We start from the raw sequence: 19,432 nt of genomic DNA on the forward strand, positions 1-19,432 counted from the left end.
TTATCACGGGTTATAGTATAAGGGACAGGAGACGTGAGAACTGATTGTCTAACACCACTAGAACGCCCTGCTTATCACTGTTTATAGTATAAGGAAAGGAGAGCACACAGGAGAGATGATTATCTATCACCACTAGAACACCCTGCTTGTTACTGTTCATAATATAAGGGAGAGGGGTAAGAACTGATTTGCTATCATAAATACAACATCCTGCTTATCACTGTTTATAATATAAAAGATAGAAGAGAACACAGGAGAGGTAATAACTGATTATTCACCACCAATACAACACCCTGCTTATTATATTTTTTATAAGGGCCTTAGATTGATAGAACATAAAATAAATGTATGATTAACCTTTCTAAATTTATATTAAAGTTATTAAATGTATTACTCAATATTAGGAACAGATATTATTTTTTTTAGTCTGAGTGGGTACATTTTACCGACTCCAGCCAAAACTAGCTTTGACTCAGACTTTATAGCCCTACCATGGTTATCCTATGAATAGTATTACTAAGCAATGAATAGGGCATTTCATTTGAAGTAGTATTACAATACACATGATATAAAAATATTGTTTAGGTACATTTTCCTCTTTGGTAGTGCCCCCTGATGTTTATACTTCTGGTCCACTTTCTCCTGTATTCAGAGGTGGACTAACATGTTCAGTAACTTCACTGATCTCGTCCTCCTCTCAGTGCTGATATAGTGATCTCATACAGAAGCAGATGGCCCAGACACCTTTTTCATTCATCTTCCCTTCCAAATTCATAGAAATATATAGCTATATCTCTGTCTAGACAGTGTAGAAGGAAATTGTGGGGGCATGACATACTATATGTATGAGACTATTTTTTATGGGAGTATTTTGTATGCAGGGGAGGAAGGAATTAAAGGGTTTATCTGAGACCCAAACAGACCTCTCGCACTGGTCATGATACTCACCTGTTCCTCTCTGCTTGATTCCGTCTGTGTGGCTCCCGGACTGCACTTCTGCTCCCTTCTGTGCTGGTATCGACATCCATCATCGGAGGGACACGTGCCCGCTGCAGCCAATCACAATCCACAATGGTGACCTGTTCCCTTACGGCCGGCAAGTGACATTATAGGTGAGTATCATTACCAGTGCGGGTCTGCCATGTCTGGGAGGTCTTTATTGGTCTTGGATAACCCCTTTAGCAAGAGGTAATTGCAATGCATCCTGAAAGATGCAGGTGTTTGTCTCATATGACCTGCTGCCCATCCGCAGAAGGAGTAGAAAGTCCTTCAGATAATCCCTTTAAATACTAACTCATATGGACAATTAGAAAGAATATATAATTTGAATTCAAATGTTTGTCTGACAGCTTTGAAAATGATCTGGGTGGCAAAAAGGCTTATAAAACAAAAAAAATGCTTTACTTACCTGCTAAAGGTTCCTTTGTTATAGCTCTGTGTGTCCGGTCCTTGGGATATGGAGTCTCTGTTGAACCAGAAATGATGATGTCCCAGGCTGGATGTTCCCGGGGAGAACATTCAGACTCTTTGTTTTCGCTATGAGACAAGTAATAACTCTTAAATGGAGATCAACTGAGACTCTACAATGCTGCCACCTAGCTGCCAACAATTCTGTCAACTCAGACTTGTTGGCAGAATTGCTCCCCAAAAAACATTACTCTGGCCTCCTTCTCCTTGACCTGTCCTCTGCCTTTGACACTGTCGACCACTCCCTTCTGTTGCAAACTCTCTCATCTCTTGGCATCACTGACCTGGCCCTCTCCTGGATCACATCATACCTCATAGACTGGACGTTTAGCGTCTCCCACTCTCACACCACCTCCTCGTCTCATTCCCTCTCTGTTGGTGTCCCGCAAGGCTCTGTCCTAGGACCCCTGCTCTTCTTTACACTTTTGGCCTGGGACATCTCATAGAGTCCCATGGCTTTCAGTATCACTCTTATGCTGACGACATACAAATCTACCTGGTCCAGACATCACCACCTTATTATTCAGAGTCCCACAATGTCTATCTGTTGTATCATCCTTCTTCTCCTCTCGCTTTCTAAAACTTAACATGGATAAAACAGAATTCATCATCTTTCCCCCATCTTGCTCAACCCCCCCAACAGACCTATCTATCACGATCAATGGCTGCACACTCTCCCCGGTCAACCAAGTCCGCTGCCTTGGAGTAACCTTGGATTCTGCCCTCTCCTTCTGACTGCACATACAAGCCCTTTCCACCACCTGCCGCCTCCAACTCAAAAACATCTCCCGCATCCGTGCTTTCCTTAATTTTGAATCTGCGAAAATGCTTGTACATACCCTCATCATCTCCAGCCTAGACTACAGCAACACTCTCCTCTGTGGCATTCCATGTAGCACTCTCGCACCCCTCCAATCTATCCTCAACTCTGCTGCCCGACTAATACACCTCTCACCCTGTTACTCCTCTGCCTCTCCCCTCTGCCAATCCCTTCACTGACTCCCCATTGCCCAACGAATTAAGTTAAAAATACTAACAAATACATACAAGACCGTCCACAACCTGTCCCCTCACGGGCAGGGCCCTCTCTCCTTCTGTACCAGTTCGTAACTCATCTTGTTTATGCTTAGTGCAATTGTCTGTATTATGTACAGTATGTACACCCCTTTTCATATGTACAGCGCTATGGAATGAATGGCGCTTTAGTAATAAATAATAATAATATTTAAATAATGCTGGAAAATTACATAGAATATGTGCAGATCTAAAATACAATGTAATACCTGCCAGTATCCAAAAGAATATATAATTAAAAGGTACAAGAAAATGTAAAGCAATATAACTATGTCTCAAAAGGTATACCTATCAAATCTAGCCTTATGTTAGTATCGGAAGTAAATGGCTAGAGACACAAAGAGAGAGGAAGATAAAAATCAACCCGTGAATAGCAGGTAAGAGAGGTTACAGAGGAATACACATATCTAACATACCCATAATTTAAAAACACCTCTGGACGACTGCAAAGCACTAATAAAACATATAGTATGAACCATTTGCACACGTAGTATCAGCTATTCTCATTTTAGGGGATCCTTATGTAGTAAAGATCATTCATCCCCTATTCAGTTTGCATTGGCCTGAGTAAAGAGTTCTGTAAACGAGCACTGATTTACTTGTTACATCGTTGAATGGCACTCATTCCAGCAGAACTCTGCCCCTGTAAAAGGACCCTAAGGATACCTTCACACGATCGTATTTATCGGTCCACATCTGTTCTGCAATTTTGTGGAATACATGCAGACCCATTCATTTCAATGGGGCCGTAAAAAATGCGGGTAGCACACCGTATGCTGTCCACATCTGTACTTCTGCAAAAAAAGATAAAGCATGTTCTATTCTTGACAACAGTAGAGTACAAAGAGTTATGCTGATGTGTGGTTGTCACCCAGTGCGTTTATGGAGTAGCGATATGCAGCAACTCAATTTTTTTAAACAGTGGTAATAAACCGTGATTACAGGTGATTTTCCCTTTAAACAATAGGAATCGCTACTGATGTCTGAAAATTTCAATGCGGTGGTCTAGTGGTTACCGGTATCTGCTGGTGTATAATTGATTCAAGAAGAATCACGTCATTTCTATCAAGCACATAAGTACATACTAAGCCTCTGCCTCTGGGCAGTAATGATTTTATGAGACGTGAGGGCGTTTGCTCCATCCTATTAGTGATTCCAGACACTCATTTCACTGTCAAATTAAAATCTGCAGGTAAGCTCTTTGGCGCTGAGAACACATTCTGGTGTAATGATCATACAGTTGATGATTTCTGCTCCCTTAGGGTCCTGGGGGGAAGGAGAGGCTCCTGGTGTGGCTGCAGCTTGGAACAGAAAACAACTGTAATGCATATTGCATAATCAGATCCTCCGCAATCTCTGATGAAGAGGACGTGTGAGAACTGGTTCTTATACGGGTGAGTAAAGCAAATCTCAAAACAGAAGGAAATGGCCCGCTCTATTATTTGTGACGTAGAAGTGAATTAAAATAGGCAATTGTTGAATGATGGGAGTCATTCTCAAATTATTGATTAGTCACTCTGCATAAGGAACCCCGTGTGGGTATGTCAAGCATACATCTGGAAAAGACCGTACTGAATATTTCACGTATAGGCATACCATATCTCTTATATATATATAAAAATGAGTTTCTGTCTGTCTGTTCTTTATGCGCAACGAAACGACTGAACCGATCTTCACCAAATTTGGCAAACAGGTACATCAGATGTCCGGGAAGGTTTTAGACCGGGTCTTAGCTCTCTAGGACGTAACGTTCCTGAGATTTTCCCAAAAAAATGACCCACATTAGCCAATACAAGCCTGCAAGTCTTTCTTTTCAAATCCCAACTGCCATAAACACAGTTTTACTCCAGGTTTCCATAACAACCCAGCGTAAAGGGGCGAGCACTGTGGAGGTCACTGTTTTTAAAGGGGTGGGCACAGTGAAGGTCACTGTTATTAAATGTGCGGGCACTGTGGAGGTCACTGTTATTAAAGGGGCGGGCGCTATGAAGGTCACTGTTAAAGGGGTGGTCACTGTTAAAGGGGCGGTTACTGTTAAAGGGGCAGTCATTGTGAAAGTCACTGTTAAAGGGGCGTCACTGTTAAAGGGGCGGTCACTGTGAAAGTCACTGTTAAAGGGTCGGTCACTGTGATGGTCACTGTTAAAGGGGCGGCCACTATGGAGGTCACTGTTAAAGGGGTGGTCAATGCTAAAGATGCGTCACTGCTAAAGGGGCGGGCACTGTGGAGGTCACTGTTAAAGGGGCGGGCACTGTGAAGGTCATTGTTAAAGGGGCGGGCACTGTGGAGGTCAATGTTAAAGGGGCGGCCACTGTGGAGGTCAATGTTAAAGGGGCGGGCACTGTGGAGGTCATTGTTAAAGGAGTGGGTACTGTAGAGGTCACTGTTATGGGGGAAACTGTCAATATTTTTTTATAACACACAGAAACATAAAATGAAATAGATGAAATATACCCATGCAAAGCCTTCTGCTAGTAAGCAATAACAATAACATGTTCTCCCCATGTTTCCTCATTGTGTGGATCTCCCCAGATTAATGTGGTCATCTCACCCTGCAGAATGGAGATTAAGGAACTGCATTCTCCTGAAAGCTCCATTTAGGAGACTTGTAATAGTTGAAGTAGGCTCCTACATGGAGACTACATACACTATATGGAAAAGCATTGGGAAACACCTCTTAGTCTCTTTATTCAGTTCTTGGTGTATAAAATCCAGACCCTAGTCATGCAATCTGCCTTTACAGACTTTTGGGAAAGGTTGGTTTGTTTTAACCTTTTGCTTACCACTGCACAACTATATACATCATGGCAGTAAGCTCTTCAACCTGACATATAAAACCATCAGGTTACATTGTGATCTGCTGGCACCCTATGGCGCTGCAGATCGCTGAGACCACTTTAGACAGTTGCGGTCACAGTAAGTGTGATGCCCACGGACTGGTTCCAGCCAGGGGGCCCTTTAAGTGAAAGAGTCCCCGGCCTGTCATGATGCCACCTGCTTTGCAGTGGGTAGCTGACAGCATCTAAGGTATCCCTTGCCCCTTAGGAGGTGTTCCTCTTATAGAACAAGTAAACGTGACGCCAGCTGCGGTTAAGCAGCGGAAGCACAAGGCTCCCTTTTGTAGATGGTAATGTTGGTACCCAGAGTAGGATTGCCAGAGTGGTGCAGGGTGGCCTACAATCTCTGTAGATGTTGTTTACACATGTCACGGTGTTCCTACCTGGATATCCTTGGATCCCAGACGTGGTGTGGTCTGAGGCAGAGCAAAAGGGGTAGGTGAACTTGGATGGTGGATGAGTAGAATGAATAGAGTCCAGACTGTAATAACGTTGAACAGTTGCTTTTACTCAACAGGAATTGGCAATACAAACAGTTTCCAAACTGTATCTTGGTCATCAGCATTAATGGCAGGCAAATACTTCTCTGCAACAGTCTCAGCTCTGTTATGCTAGCTGGAGTAAATAGGAACTTTCCTCTTCTGCTGGAACTTAGTTTAGCTGTAGTCTGTCTCTTACTTGAATCCTAGGAACTTATTGTACTGGCTTTTGAGTACCTCAAGCTCTAGCTTCAGCTTGGATGTGCACAACCTCCAGTGATAAGGTTGGCATAGGACGAACAGAACCTGCCCAGACAGGACCAGGCCTGCTGCCTTCCCCTAGCAGGGGTTAAGTCAGACAAGACTCCTCACACAACCTCTCCCCACGAAGGGGGTAGGATAGACTGACCTATTCACAAACTAAACTCCTCCCTCTCTATAGAGGAAAGTGATAATGGCACTCCGGGACATTACATAAGGATCCCGGAGATCAGGCAAAGTAATCTTCCTGAGTGGCATCACTGTGTACAGTGATCTACCACAATATAAAGTAAAAAAAGCTGGCAGGGGAGTGGCCTTCTTGATGTGAGTTTTCCCCCTGCTGGCTGTAAAATTAACTGTAATCCTACTGTCTGTGAATTAAAAGGAACCTGTCAGGTTGAACATAGTGTTTGAACTGTAGGCAGCATGTTACCCCGAGCAGGAGTAGCTGAGCAGATTGATATATGTTTTTATAGGAAAATATTCAGTATAACTTGTATTCTAAACATTTAAATTCCTGCTCATTTTGGGCTTTGAAGTCTAGGAGGCGGTCCTATCAGTGATTGACAGCTCTCTCTGTATACACAATCATAGAGGGAAGGCTGTCAATTACTGATAGTCAGGAATGTAAATGTATAAAATATGTTATCTTGAATATTTTCCTATAAAACCATATATCAGTCTGCTCAGCTCCTACTCTATATTATGCTGCTTGTAGCTTACACTGCATTTCCATGGTGACAGGTTCCCTTTAACTCCTTTTTGCCTCTACTGTGGCAGGAAGGGGTTAATTCACTTTTTCCCATTAAAAAAAAACAAACCAAAATAATAAAAATTTATAAAAAGTGAAATAAAAATGAAGTTATGAAGCTGTTAAAGAGTTCGCTGAATTCCAGCATGGTCCTGTAATATGATGTCACCATTGTAACAAATTGGTTCATGACATTTCTTCCCTCCTAGATATTCCACCATCATCTGTGAGTGGTATTATTGCAAAGTGGAAGCGTTTACGAACCACAGCAACTCAGGTCTCCTATGTATTATGATGGCTTGCCGAATTGTCCAAATTCTCAAATTCCGATATTTTGGCATAATTAATAATTAGCACATCATCCTGGTCCTGAATTGTATTATGTGTGCACTGCCTATGTTATTATATATAGCGATGGATGGGTCATAGTTGGAAAAAGATGTTGCCATAACCTAAATTAATTACTCCAATCCGGTTTTTAATCTACCCCTGACTAGTAGACATCTGGAATATCCATATATATGAATGGAAATAGGAAAAGAAGGAAAACAGGAATCATCTGGAAGGCATTTCCCTAGAACTCTACAATGGCCTTCAACCTGGTTTCATGCGGTGGTCTTAGATGCTATATTTACTCTTGTCTTACCAGAAAACATTACTATGTCAGATAAACAGTCCCAGCTGAAGCGTTCCTTCCTTTATGTAAAACCTGATGAGCCACATGGCACATCATCGAGGAAACTCTGCCAATGATCCTTGTATTGTCTTAACCACATATTACAATTATCTTGTTGATAGTCAGAAGATTATAATTTTATGAAAGGTGATGTTAAGCAATTAGTGACATGATCCTTGAATTTTCATGCGTTCGTTTTTATATACAAACTTTTGATTGGATTGTCATATCTGTTGTTTTTACTACAATATGGTACTTTAGATACATTCACTGGCAGGGTGCTAACACTAGAAATTATACTTTGGGAAACATGTTAGAACGTATATAACATGTGGGGCCCCCTATGTTACTGTGATGTTAGGTAAAATTTTTGCGCACATTCCATTACTTAAGTAAAACACCATGCAACAGCACTCCTCAAACATTAAATATACAGGGAGTGCAGAATTATTAGGCAAATTAGTATTTTGACCACTTTATGCATGTTGTCTTACTCCAAGCTGTATAGGCTCGAAAGCCTACTACCAATTAAGCATATTAGGTGATGTGCATCTCTGTAATGAGAAGGGGTGTGGTCTAATGACATCAACACCCTATATCAGGTGTGCATAATTATTAGGCAACTTCCTTTCCTTTGGCAAAATGGTTCAAAAGAAGGACTTGACAGGCTCAGAAAAGTCAAAAATAGTGAGATATCTTGCAGAGGGATGCAGCACTCTTAAAATTGCAAAGCTTCTGAAGCGTGATCATCGAACAATCAAGCGTTTCATTCAAAATAGTCAACAGGGTCGCAAGAAGCGTGTGGAAAAACCAAGGCGCAAAATAACTGCCCATGAACTGAGAAAAGTCAAGTGTGCAGCTGCCAAGATGCCACTTGCCACCAGTTTGGCCATATTTCAGAGCTGCAACATCACTGGAGTGCCCAAAAGCACAAGGTGTGCAATACTCAGAGACATGGCCAAGGTAAGAAAGGCTGAAAGACGACCACCACTGAACAAGACACACAAGCTGAAACGTCAAGACTGGGCCAAGAAATATCTCAAGACTGATTTTTCTAAGGTTTTATGGACTGATGAAATGAGAGTGAGTCATGATGGGCCAGATGGATGGGCCCGTGGCTGGATTGGTAAAGGGCAGAGAGCTCCAGTCCGACTCAGACGCCAGCAAGGTGGAGGTGGAGTACTGGTTTGGGCTGGTATCATCAAAGATGAGCTTGTGGGGCCTTTTCGGGTTGAGGATGGAGTCAAGCTCAACTCCCAGTCCTACTGCCAGTTTCTGGAAGACACCTTCTTCAAGCAGTGGTACAGGAAGAAGTCTGCATCCCTCAAGAAAAACATGATTTTCATGCAGGACAATGCTCCATCACACGCGTCCAAGTACTCCACAGCGTGGCTGGCAAGAAAGGGTATAAAAGAAGAAAAACTAATGACATGGCCTCCTTGTTCACCTGATCTGAACCCCATTGAGAACCTGTGGTCCATCATCAAATGTGAGATTTACAAGGAGGGAAAACAGTACACCTCTCTGAACAGTGTCTGGGAGGCTGTGGTTGCTGCTGCACGCAATGTTGATGGTGAACAGATCAAAACACTGACAGAATCCATGGATGGCAGGCTTTTGAGTGTCCTTGCAAAGAAAGGTGGCTATATTGGTCACTGATTTGTTTTTGTTTTGTTTTTGAATGTCAGAAATGTATATTTGTGAATGTTGAGATGTTATATTGGTTTCACTGGTAAAAATAAATAATTGAAATGGGTATATATTTGTTTTTTGTTAAGTTGCCTAATAATTATGCACAGTAATAGTCACCTGCACACACAGATATTCCCCTAAAATAGCTAAAACTAAAAACAAACTAAAAACTACTTCCAAAAATATTCAGCTTTGATATTAATGAGTTTTTTGGGTTCATTGAGAACATGGTTGTTGTTCAATAATAAAATGAATCCTCAAAAATACAACTTGCCTAATAATTCTGCACTCCCTGTATGAACTAATGCTATATTCATGATATATATTAATGTGAGGTACTTAGCAATTGTATTTTGATCTAAATCATTTGCTCCCATCCACCACGGCAAGGTGACCTCTGTTAGATGAGACCCTACTTTATAATGACTCCTCTCCTTGAGCCAACAGGCCTTAATTCAGGGAGAGCAAACGGCAGCCATAAGCTGCACCATAAAAACAACCTGTGAAAAAGATGGGTTTGTTATGATTACACAACCAATATGGAGGCAGCCACACGTCCAAATGAATACTACTAAAACAAAGCACACAGTCAGCCAGCACATCCTGCAAAATGAAATATGTGCGCAGGTGGGAATCACTATGGCTGAAAATACAAAAGTAAAACCAAACACAATGTAACTGCACCATAATGGTTGCGCACACCTAACAAATCCATCTTCCAACAGGCTGATTTTAATTAGAGCAGTATGTAGCTGGGGCCTGCTTTCCTTGGATTCATTCAGTCCAGTTGGCACAAGGGTAGAAGTCATTAAAGAGTAGGATCCCATCTAAAAAAGGATACATTGCCGTGGTAGATGGTAACAAATGATTTTGATAAGAATATATAGTATTAGTCTATATGTTCCAAGTTTGAAGAGTGCTGTTGCATTGTGTTTAGTTTTGCTTTTGTATATTCTATTACTTATATTAAACAGCTTTAGGGATACAATGAATAGTAAACTAAGGTCAGGGTTACCCCAAGATCTTCTGAATTGCAGGAGCTCCAATTTTAACTATATTGAGACAGTTTTTTCCGCATTTAATTCTAAGGCCTCGTTCACACTTCAGTGTTTAGTCAGTGATTTCCATCAGTGATTTGTGAGCCAAAACCAGGTGCAACTCTAAACACAGAACAGGAGCAGATCTTTCCCTTCTACCTCATGTCTGTGGAGGCTCCACTTCTGGTTTTGGCTCACAAATCACTGATGGAAATCACTGACCAAACACTGAAGTGTGAACGAGGCCTAATGAAAGCCGCATGTACACGTATCTCAGTGTGCTTGTACGGACAGCAACTGTTGTAGAACAGCTCGATTTTCACCTATTGTCTGTATGTGCCGTCAGCGTCAGTGATTGTTTTTGGCACATAAAACTTGCCTTTGAGGAGCCATAACTTCTTTTTTTATGTATGAGGCCTTTTTTTTTTTTTTTTTTGCAAGACAAGTTGTATGTTCTAATGGCACCATTTAATATTGCATATGGTGTAGTGGGAAGCTGGAAAAAACAAAAACAAATGAGGTGGAATTGGGAAAAAAAACACAATTCCACCACAGTTTTATGGCTTTCATTTTGAGGTAAAACTGACCTGTTCCCCTCATTCTCCGGGTCAGTACGATTACAGCCATATCATATTTTTTTTATAGTTTTTCTTGTGTCTTGTCTTAATACATAAAAAAAAAAACATTTTTATCACTTTCTATTCAATTTTTTGAAGGTGAAGTGACGATAAAACGGTAAATTAACCAAGGTGTACAGGATAAATACATTTAGATTTTAATAGTTTAGCCATTTTGGGACATTTGATATTAGTGATGTTTTCTTAAATAGTTTATTTTTAATATGGGGGTGGTTTGATTTTTTTTTATTTATATTTTTAAAACTTTTTTTAGGGTACTCCTAGGGGACCTGAACATGCAATAATCTGATCACTTCTCCCATAGACTGCAATAAACTACTATTGCGGTCTATGGGAGATTCACTATATTCATATTTGCCACAGGCAGGGCTCCATAGGTACATTGCTGTGGCAGGTCTCGGCTCCTTCCGTGCACTGAAGGCTGCCACAACAACTGAAGAGCTCCATCAAACTCGATGCAGGGGAACTATTTGGGCCCCAGTGCAGGACTCAAAGGAAAAGATCTCTCGGTTGCCGTGGTCACAATTTTCCACGCCATCTGAGGGGTTAAAAGTCCATGATCAGCGTTATTGCCAATCATGGACTTGCAGCAGCAGCAGAAACCCGGGGGCTATGGCGCCTGCTTAGCTCCTAAGTGGGTTCCATCTTTTAAGACCATACATCCGCTGTACATATTAGGCAGATGTCTGTAAGGGATTAAAGGGGTGTTCCAGCTAAACGAAAATAGAAGCAGGCTCAGTGGGACTTAAAACATGAAAGAAGATATATCTCTACCAATATCCCACAGCTGCCATTTTGGAGTGATACATCAATTGATCCCCCGTGGTTACCATAACCTTGACTTCGGGCTCTGGTCTTGACACATAGGAAATGCCTCAAAATTCTCTCTCTGCCAGTCAGTGGCTGAAGTGGGTCACCTCAGCGTTCAGCGACTGGTTGAGAGAGCATTTTGAGGTATTTCCTGCGTGTTGAGACAGGAGCCAGAGGTAGAGAGCAGCAGGGACTCGGACAGAGTCAGAACAGCAGTGGTGGGGGATTAGTCGAGGTATATGTTATTTTATGTTTTGAAGCCCCTCTGACCCCACTGCCAATTATTTTTGAATAGCTGGAACACCCTTTAAGCATTTTTAATGGTTCTGCAACCTACTAACTATAATTTTTCCTGTAGCCGTGAACAGCAGACTCACTAGGAGTTGATAAGACACACTCATGGTGCCTTATTGTCTTCTCAGCATAAATACTCTATGATGAACAGGAGTTGGCCGGGTAGAAGAGCGGTGTTTAGAATGCAGACAGTAAGAATATGCTTCATTTTATTAAGCACAAAGTAATCCTCTGCCAGGGAGACATTACAACTTCCCACCCACAATTTTAATATAATGCTAGGGAACTGCGAGCATCTTCTCTTGCAGAGCAGTAGTACTTGTTCTGCTAGTGCTACCAGCACCTTTACTGTATAGACGGTGATGACCAAAGTAAATGTACACAAGAGTGCGCAGATCCATTGTATCACCGTCAGTGATTGCTAAGCAGCCATCCACATTCATCTTGACTGAATCTATAATAAATAGTTCAAATGAGAAACTATATTTGTCACCAGAGCTTTAAGGCTACTTTCACACTCACGTTTTGGCTTTCCGTTTGTGAGATCCGTTCTGGTAAGTTTTGCCCTAATGCATTCTGAATGTAAAAGGATCCGCTCAGAATGCATCAGTTTGCCTCCGATCAGTTGCCATTCCTCTCTGGAGGCAGACACCAAAAAGCTGCCTGCAGAGTTTTGGTGTCCGCTTGACGAAACTGAACCAAACGGATCCGTCCTAGCACACAATGTAAGTCAATAGGGACGGATCCGTTTTCTCTGACACAATCTGGCACAATAGAAAACTGATCCGTCTCCCATTGACTTTCAGTGGTGTTCATGATGGATCTATCTTGGCCATGTTACAGATAATACAAACGGATCCATTCATGACAGATGCATGCGGTTGTATTATTGTAACGGTTCAGTTTTTGCAGATTCATGACGGATCTGCCCACAACTGCGAGTGTGAAAGTAGCCTGTTCCCAAAACTCGTATAATATAAAAATGTTTTTTTTTTTCTATATTGAAAGGCATCATATAGATCTTTGATGTAAATAGTAAAGAAACTAGATGTCAAATACATACAAATGGTGCACAGCCTTTCATATGCCACATAACTGCTCAAACATGTACTCACGTTTGTATAGTTTTAATGGTTCATGGTATGGTTTTCACAGTTACACCTGCAGCCATGTTTACACAGCTCTGGTGCTGTGAACCTTTAGGCGCCTGCAATATTAAAACAGTGACTGTATGAGTTGTAGGTATAAAGTGCATAAACTATAACTTCATCATTATAAACATGAAGAGCCAACACTGGACAGGAATATAAACTATTAGACAGGAATATAAACCACTGGATTCTTTCTTCTTCATTATGTATACTCACAATGCTGTCTTTCGTCCAACAGCAGCAGCCTACCTTATTAAGGAACACTAAACCTAAATACATAGATAAGACATAACAGGAACCTGTCATATTGTGCATGCAATCCACAGGGAGCAGGTTATAGAGCAGGAGGAGCTGAGAAAATTACTAAATAGTTTTATGCATATAACTTGTATTTTATTCATTCAAATACCTGCACACGCTTAGGAGTCCAGTGGGCGGTCCTTCTTAGTGATTGACATCTACCTCTGTATGTACAGTTAGGTCCATATATATTTGGACACTGACACAAATTTTGTTTTTATTACCTGTTTACTAAAAGATATTCAAGTTATATTTATATAATGGACATGGACATAAAGTCCAGACTTTTAGCTTTTATTTGAGGTTATCCACAATCAAATTGGATTAAGGGTTTAGGCGTTTCAGATCCTTTACATGTGGTACCCTGTTTTTAAAGGGGCCAAAAGTAATCGGACAATTGACTCAAAGGCTGTTTCATGGGCAGGTGTGGGCAATTCCTTCATTATTTCATTCTCAATTAAGCACATAAAAGGCCTGGAGTTGATTTGAGGTGTGGTGCTTGCATTTTGAAGATTTTTCTGAGAAGTAAACATATGGTCAAAGGAGCTATCCATGCAGGTGAAACAAGCCATCCTTCATCTGTGAAAACAGAAAACCCATCTGAGATATTGCTACACTATTAGGAGTGGCAAAATCTACAGTTTGGTCCATCCTGAGAAAGAAAGAAAGCACTGGTGACCTCAACAATGCAAAAAGACCTGGACGCCCGCAGAAGACAACAGTGGTGGATGATCACAGAATAATTACATAATTACCATTGTGAAGAGAGACCCCTTCACAACAGACAACACTCTCCAGGATATAGGCTTATTAATATCCAAATCTACCATAAAGAGAAGACGGCATGAATGTAAATACAGGGGGTTCACTGCACGGTGCAAGCCACTCATCAGCCTCAAGAATAAGAAGGCTAGACTGGACTTTGCTAAAAAAACATCTTAAAAACCAGCACACTTCTGGAAGAATATTCTTTGGGCAGATGAAGCCAACAGAAACCTCTACCAGAATGATGGAAAGAAAAAAGTATGGTGAAGGCATGGTACAGCTCATGATCCAAAGCATACCACATCATCTGTAAAACACGGCGGAGGCAGTGTGATGGCTTGGGCATGCATGGCTGCCAGTGGCACTGGGTCCCTAGTGTTTATTGATGATGTGACACAGGGCAGAAGCAGTCGGAGGAATTCTGGGGTTTTCAGAGACATACTGTGAGCTCAAATGCAGCCAAACTGATTGTCCATCTGTATTATGGAACGCCAACCAATGACCCAAAACATAAAGCCAAAGCAACCCAGGAGTTTATTACAGCAAAGAAGTGGAATATTTTTGAATGGCCAAGTCAGTCACCGATCTGAACCCAATAGAGCATTTCACTTGTTAAAGACTAAACTTCAGACAGAATGGCACACAAACAGCAACTTAAAACCGCTGCAGTAAAGGCCTGGCAGAGCATTAAAATGGAGGAAACACAGCATCTGGTGATGCCCATGAGTTCAAGATTTCAGGCAGTTATTGCCAACAAAGGGTTTTTAATTAAGTATTAGAAATGAACATTTTATTTACAATTATTTAATTTGTCCGATTACATTTGAGCCCCTGAAATGAAGGGATTGAGTTTAAAAAATGCTTTAGTTCCTCATACTTTAATGCAATCATATTGTTCAACCCTATGAATTAAAACTGAAAGTCTGAATTTCAACTGCATCTGAATTGTTTTGTTCAAAATCCATTGTGGTAATGTACAGAACAAAAATTAGAAAAAGGTTGTCTCTGTCCATATATATATATATATATATATATATATATATATATGTATATATATAGTACAGACCAAAATTTTGGACACACCTTCTCATTCAAAGAGTTTTTATTATGACTATGAAAATTGTAGATTCACACTGAAGGCATCAAAACTATGAATTAACACATGTGGAATTATATACATAACAAAAAAGTGTGAAACAACTGAAAATATGTCATATTCTAGGTTCTTCAAAGTAGCCACCTTTTGCTTTGATTACTGCTTTGCACACTCTTGGCATTCTCTTGATGAGCTTCAAGAGGTAGTCACCTGAAATGGTTTTCACTTCACAGGTGTCCCCGGTCAGGTTTAATAAGTGGGATTTCTTGCCTTATAAATGGGGTTGGGACCATCAGTTGCGTTGTGGAGAAGTCAGGTGGATACACAGCTGATAGTCTTACTGAATAGACTGTTAGAATTTGTATTATGGCAAGAAAAAAGCAGCTAAGTGAAGAAAAACGAGTGGCCATCATTACTTTAAAAAATGAAGGTCAGTCAGTCCGAAAAATTGGGAAAACTTTGAAAGTGTCCCCAAGTGCAGTCACAAAAACCATCAAGCGCTACAAAGAAACTGGCTCACATGCGGACCGCCCTAGGAAAGGAAGACTAAGAGTCGCCTCTGCTGTGGAGGATAAGTTCATCCGAGTCACTAGCCTCAGAAATCGCAGGTTAACAGCAGCTCAGATTAGAGACCAGGTCAATGCCGCACAGAGTTCTAGCAGCAGACACATCTCTAGAACAACTGTTAAGAGGAGACTGTGTGAATCAGGCCTTCATGCTACAATATCTTCTAGGAAACCACTGCTAAGGACAGGCAACAAGCAGAAGAGACTTGTTTGGGCTAAAGAACACAAGGAATGGACATTAGACCAGTGGAAATCTGTGCTTTGGTCTGATGAGTCCAAATTTGAGATCTTTGGTTCCAACCACCGTGTCTTTGTGTGACGCAGAAAAGGTGAATGGATGGACTCTACATGCCACCGTGAAGCATGGAGGAGGAGGTGTGATGGTGTGGGGGTGCTTTGCTGGTGACACTGTTGGGGATTTATTCAAAATTGAAGGCATACTGAACCAGCATGGCTACCACAGCATCTTGCAGCAGCATGCTATTCCATCCGGTTTGCGTTTAGTTGGACCATATTTTATTTTTCAACAGGACAATGACCCCAAACACACCTCCAGGCTGTGTAAGGGCTATTTGACCAAGAAGGAGAGTGATGGGGTGCTGCGCCAGATGACCTGGCCTCCACAGTCACCAGACCTGAACCCAATCAAGATGGTTTGGGGTGAGCTGGACCGCAGAGTGAAGGCAAAAGGGCCAACAAGTGCTAAGCATCTCTGGGAACTCCTTCAAGACTGTTGGAAGATCATTTCAGGTGACTACATCTTGAAGCTCATCAAGAGAATGCCAAGAGTGTGCAAAGCAGTAATCAAAGCAAAAGGTGGCTACTTTGAAGAACCTAGAATATGACATATTTTCAGTTGTTTCACACTTTTTTGTTATGTATATAATTCCACATGTGTTAATTCATAGTTTTGATGCCTTCAGCGTGAATCTACAATTTTCATAGTCATGAAAATAAAGAAAACTCTTTGAATGAGAAGGTGTGTCCAAACTTTTGGTCCGTACTGTATATATATATATATATATATATATATATGGACCTAACTGTACATGTATAGTATGGGGGTATCTGCAAATGTTTCATTATGTATTGTTATATTATGTCTTAATGTTATGTTTAGACCGTGTATTCCAGCAAGAAGAGGTATGATTGGCAATGGTTGGTAGGACTAGGACTAACCACCCTGTTCCTTCCCTCTCGGTAGGCGTGGGCCAGCTCTACCTCCTGCCAGAAGGGGTAGTTCGAGGCCAAATGGAAAGGAGATAGGAAGCATATGCCAGAGCTCCTACTCTGGTGTATCACACGTTTTTGCACTAAGTAAAGGGAGACCTTAATACTTTTACTTCTGGCCTCCTGTTTCTACAAACCACCGACTTCTCTGTCGGCTACAGGCTCTACGGTAGGGATGGGCTGCACCTCAATGGGGAAGGTGCTAGAAGGTTGGAGAAGTGTTTAAACTAGGGACTGGGAGGGAGTGTAATTACATTATAGGAGGGAAAGATAGTGCAGATAAAGACCTGGGGCTAGGTAATGGAACTGAGGAAGAAATGGAAGGAGGGGCTAGAACAGTTCATAATATCCCACAAAGTTCTCCAAAGTGCTGCTACATCGCCTCCCTCATTTCTGTCAACCACCATACCCATGCTCTCTGTTCTGCCAGTGATCTAAGCTTAACATCTTCCATAATTTAAACCACTCCTGCCTTTCAAGACTTTTGTCGATTTGCACCAGCTCTCTGGAATGTGCCACCTTATACAATAAGGTTAAATCCTTAGCTTTAAACGTGCCTTAAAAACGCATTGTTTGAGGCAGGTTTATCATATTCCCTAATCTGAATGTTCCTTGTTTACATTCCCCCCACCTCTAATTCTGCAGAACTGGATGCCATCATCCAGCACTGCTTTCTACTCTTAAAGCACTGTCTCGTGCAGCTTTATCTTCACTACAATACATAATATAAAAATGGCTGGACCAATATAGAAGAGAAGCATTTTTTGTGTCACTCCTACTTCCTCTTAGATCAGTGGCGTAGCTAGAAATGACTGGGCCCCACAGCAAATTTTTTTATGGGGTCCCCCTCCCCCAGTAATTTTTTCGTAACCCCCTTCCTTTCAAGCCACCCCCATTCCTGTGGCTACTAAAGATCGCTCTCTCAGACCAGGCCCGGCAGCTGTTCCATCCGTTTTCGACACTGTCTATACTGTCACTGTATAACATTTCATTGTGTAATACTGTTGAGGGGGCCCTGACAAAGTCTATTAGTCCTCCTCCTCCTGGATGGGCCCCTTTTGGGTCAGGGCCCCACAGCAGCCGCTTCCCCTGTAGCTACACCCCTGTCCTAGATTGTAAGCTCTTGCGAGTAGGACCCTCACCACCTGGTGTTTGAATTGTGTATTAGTTTGTAACTCTGTGATGTTTTTTTTTTTTAAACTTGTTTTATTGAAAAAGAGTAACAAGGCACGTTAGTGGTACATACACGAAAGCATAATACAGCATTGTACTACAGATCAGAACATATAGAATGAGGATAAAATACATTCAAGTGATTCAATAAAGAGAGGGCCCACTCCATCCCAACATATAAGTTTATAATAAATTGAGTTGTGTATAAGTATAATGTGAGATTATAATTGTGCTAATCCTGTTAAGAGCCAATGGAGACTGCTGACCCCCCTGAAGTAGTTGAGTGTGACTCACACCACAGACCCCACACTTTCTGGAATTTATCAGGGCATTTCCTGTTCACAAATATCACCTTTTCAAAGGGAATCACCTGGTTGACAAGCCTCTTCCACATCCCTAATGTTGGCAGATCCTCCGCCATCCATTTGAGAGCAATAACTTTGCGAGCAAAAAATAAGGTTTCGCTTAGGAATATCTTGTTATAGTGAGTCCAACCATCATTATCCAGGATACCTAATAAACATAGCTTAGGGCATAATGGTATAGGGCCCAGGCCCAACGATGAAAGTATCCCCAGCACCGATTGCCAATATGCCTTAATATGCACACATTCCCACATCATGTGCCAAAAGTCTGCATTACTATGAGAGCATCTCAAACAGTTGGGTTGGGGTATTCTTCCCATCTTGTGTAACCTAGTGGGGGTCGAATAGCTGCGGTGTAGCATAAATAGCTGGATTAACCTGTTATTAATCGAGGGAGATACACTAGTGACTGCTTCTAACGCCTCTGTCCAATCCCCCGCTGAGAGATGCGGAATGTTTCCTCTCCATCTAGCCTCAGCTAATATGGACTGTGCCGACATGTGATTCTCCAAAAGATGGGTATAGAGTACAGATACTATACCTCTAGGTCCCTGCGATTTAATGACTCCAATGAGGGGGTAAGAGGAGATGGCCTAATTTACGTCCCTAAATTGTTCCCTAAGGGCGTGTCTAATCTGTAAGTATTTGAAAAATTGGGTGCGTGCTATGCCATATCGTTCTTGAATTTGAGAGAAGGAGCGCAAGACACCCTCATCATACAAATCCCGCAGAGTTACTATCCCGGATGCTGTCCAAACGTGCGTTCCCTC

At 41.6% G+C, this 19,432-nt stretch overlaps 1 protein-coding gene across 1 annotated transcript in view; it reads right to left on the reverse strand.

The window, feature by feature from the left end:
- Positions 1 to 19,432, reverse strand: part of STK25 (serine/threonine kinase 25) — a 116,326-nt gene that overhangs the window by 40,605 nt on the left and 56,289 nt on the right. The window contains exon 2 of the mRNA XM_044288811.1: positions 13,132 to 13,223. The gene's annotated coding sequence lies outside the window, so the exon portion shown is untranslated. The remainder of the gene's footprint in view (positions 1 to 13,131; positions 13,224 to 19,432) is intronic.

The sequence above is a fragment of the Bufo gargarizans genome, chromosome 4, assembly GCF_014858855.1.
Source record: "Bufo gargarizans isolate SCDJY-AF-19 chromosome 4, ASM1485885v1, whole genome shotgun sequence".
NCBI classification, from domain to species: Eukaryota; Metazoa; Chordata; class Amphibia; order Anura; family Bufonidae; genus Bufo; species Bufo gargarizans.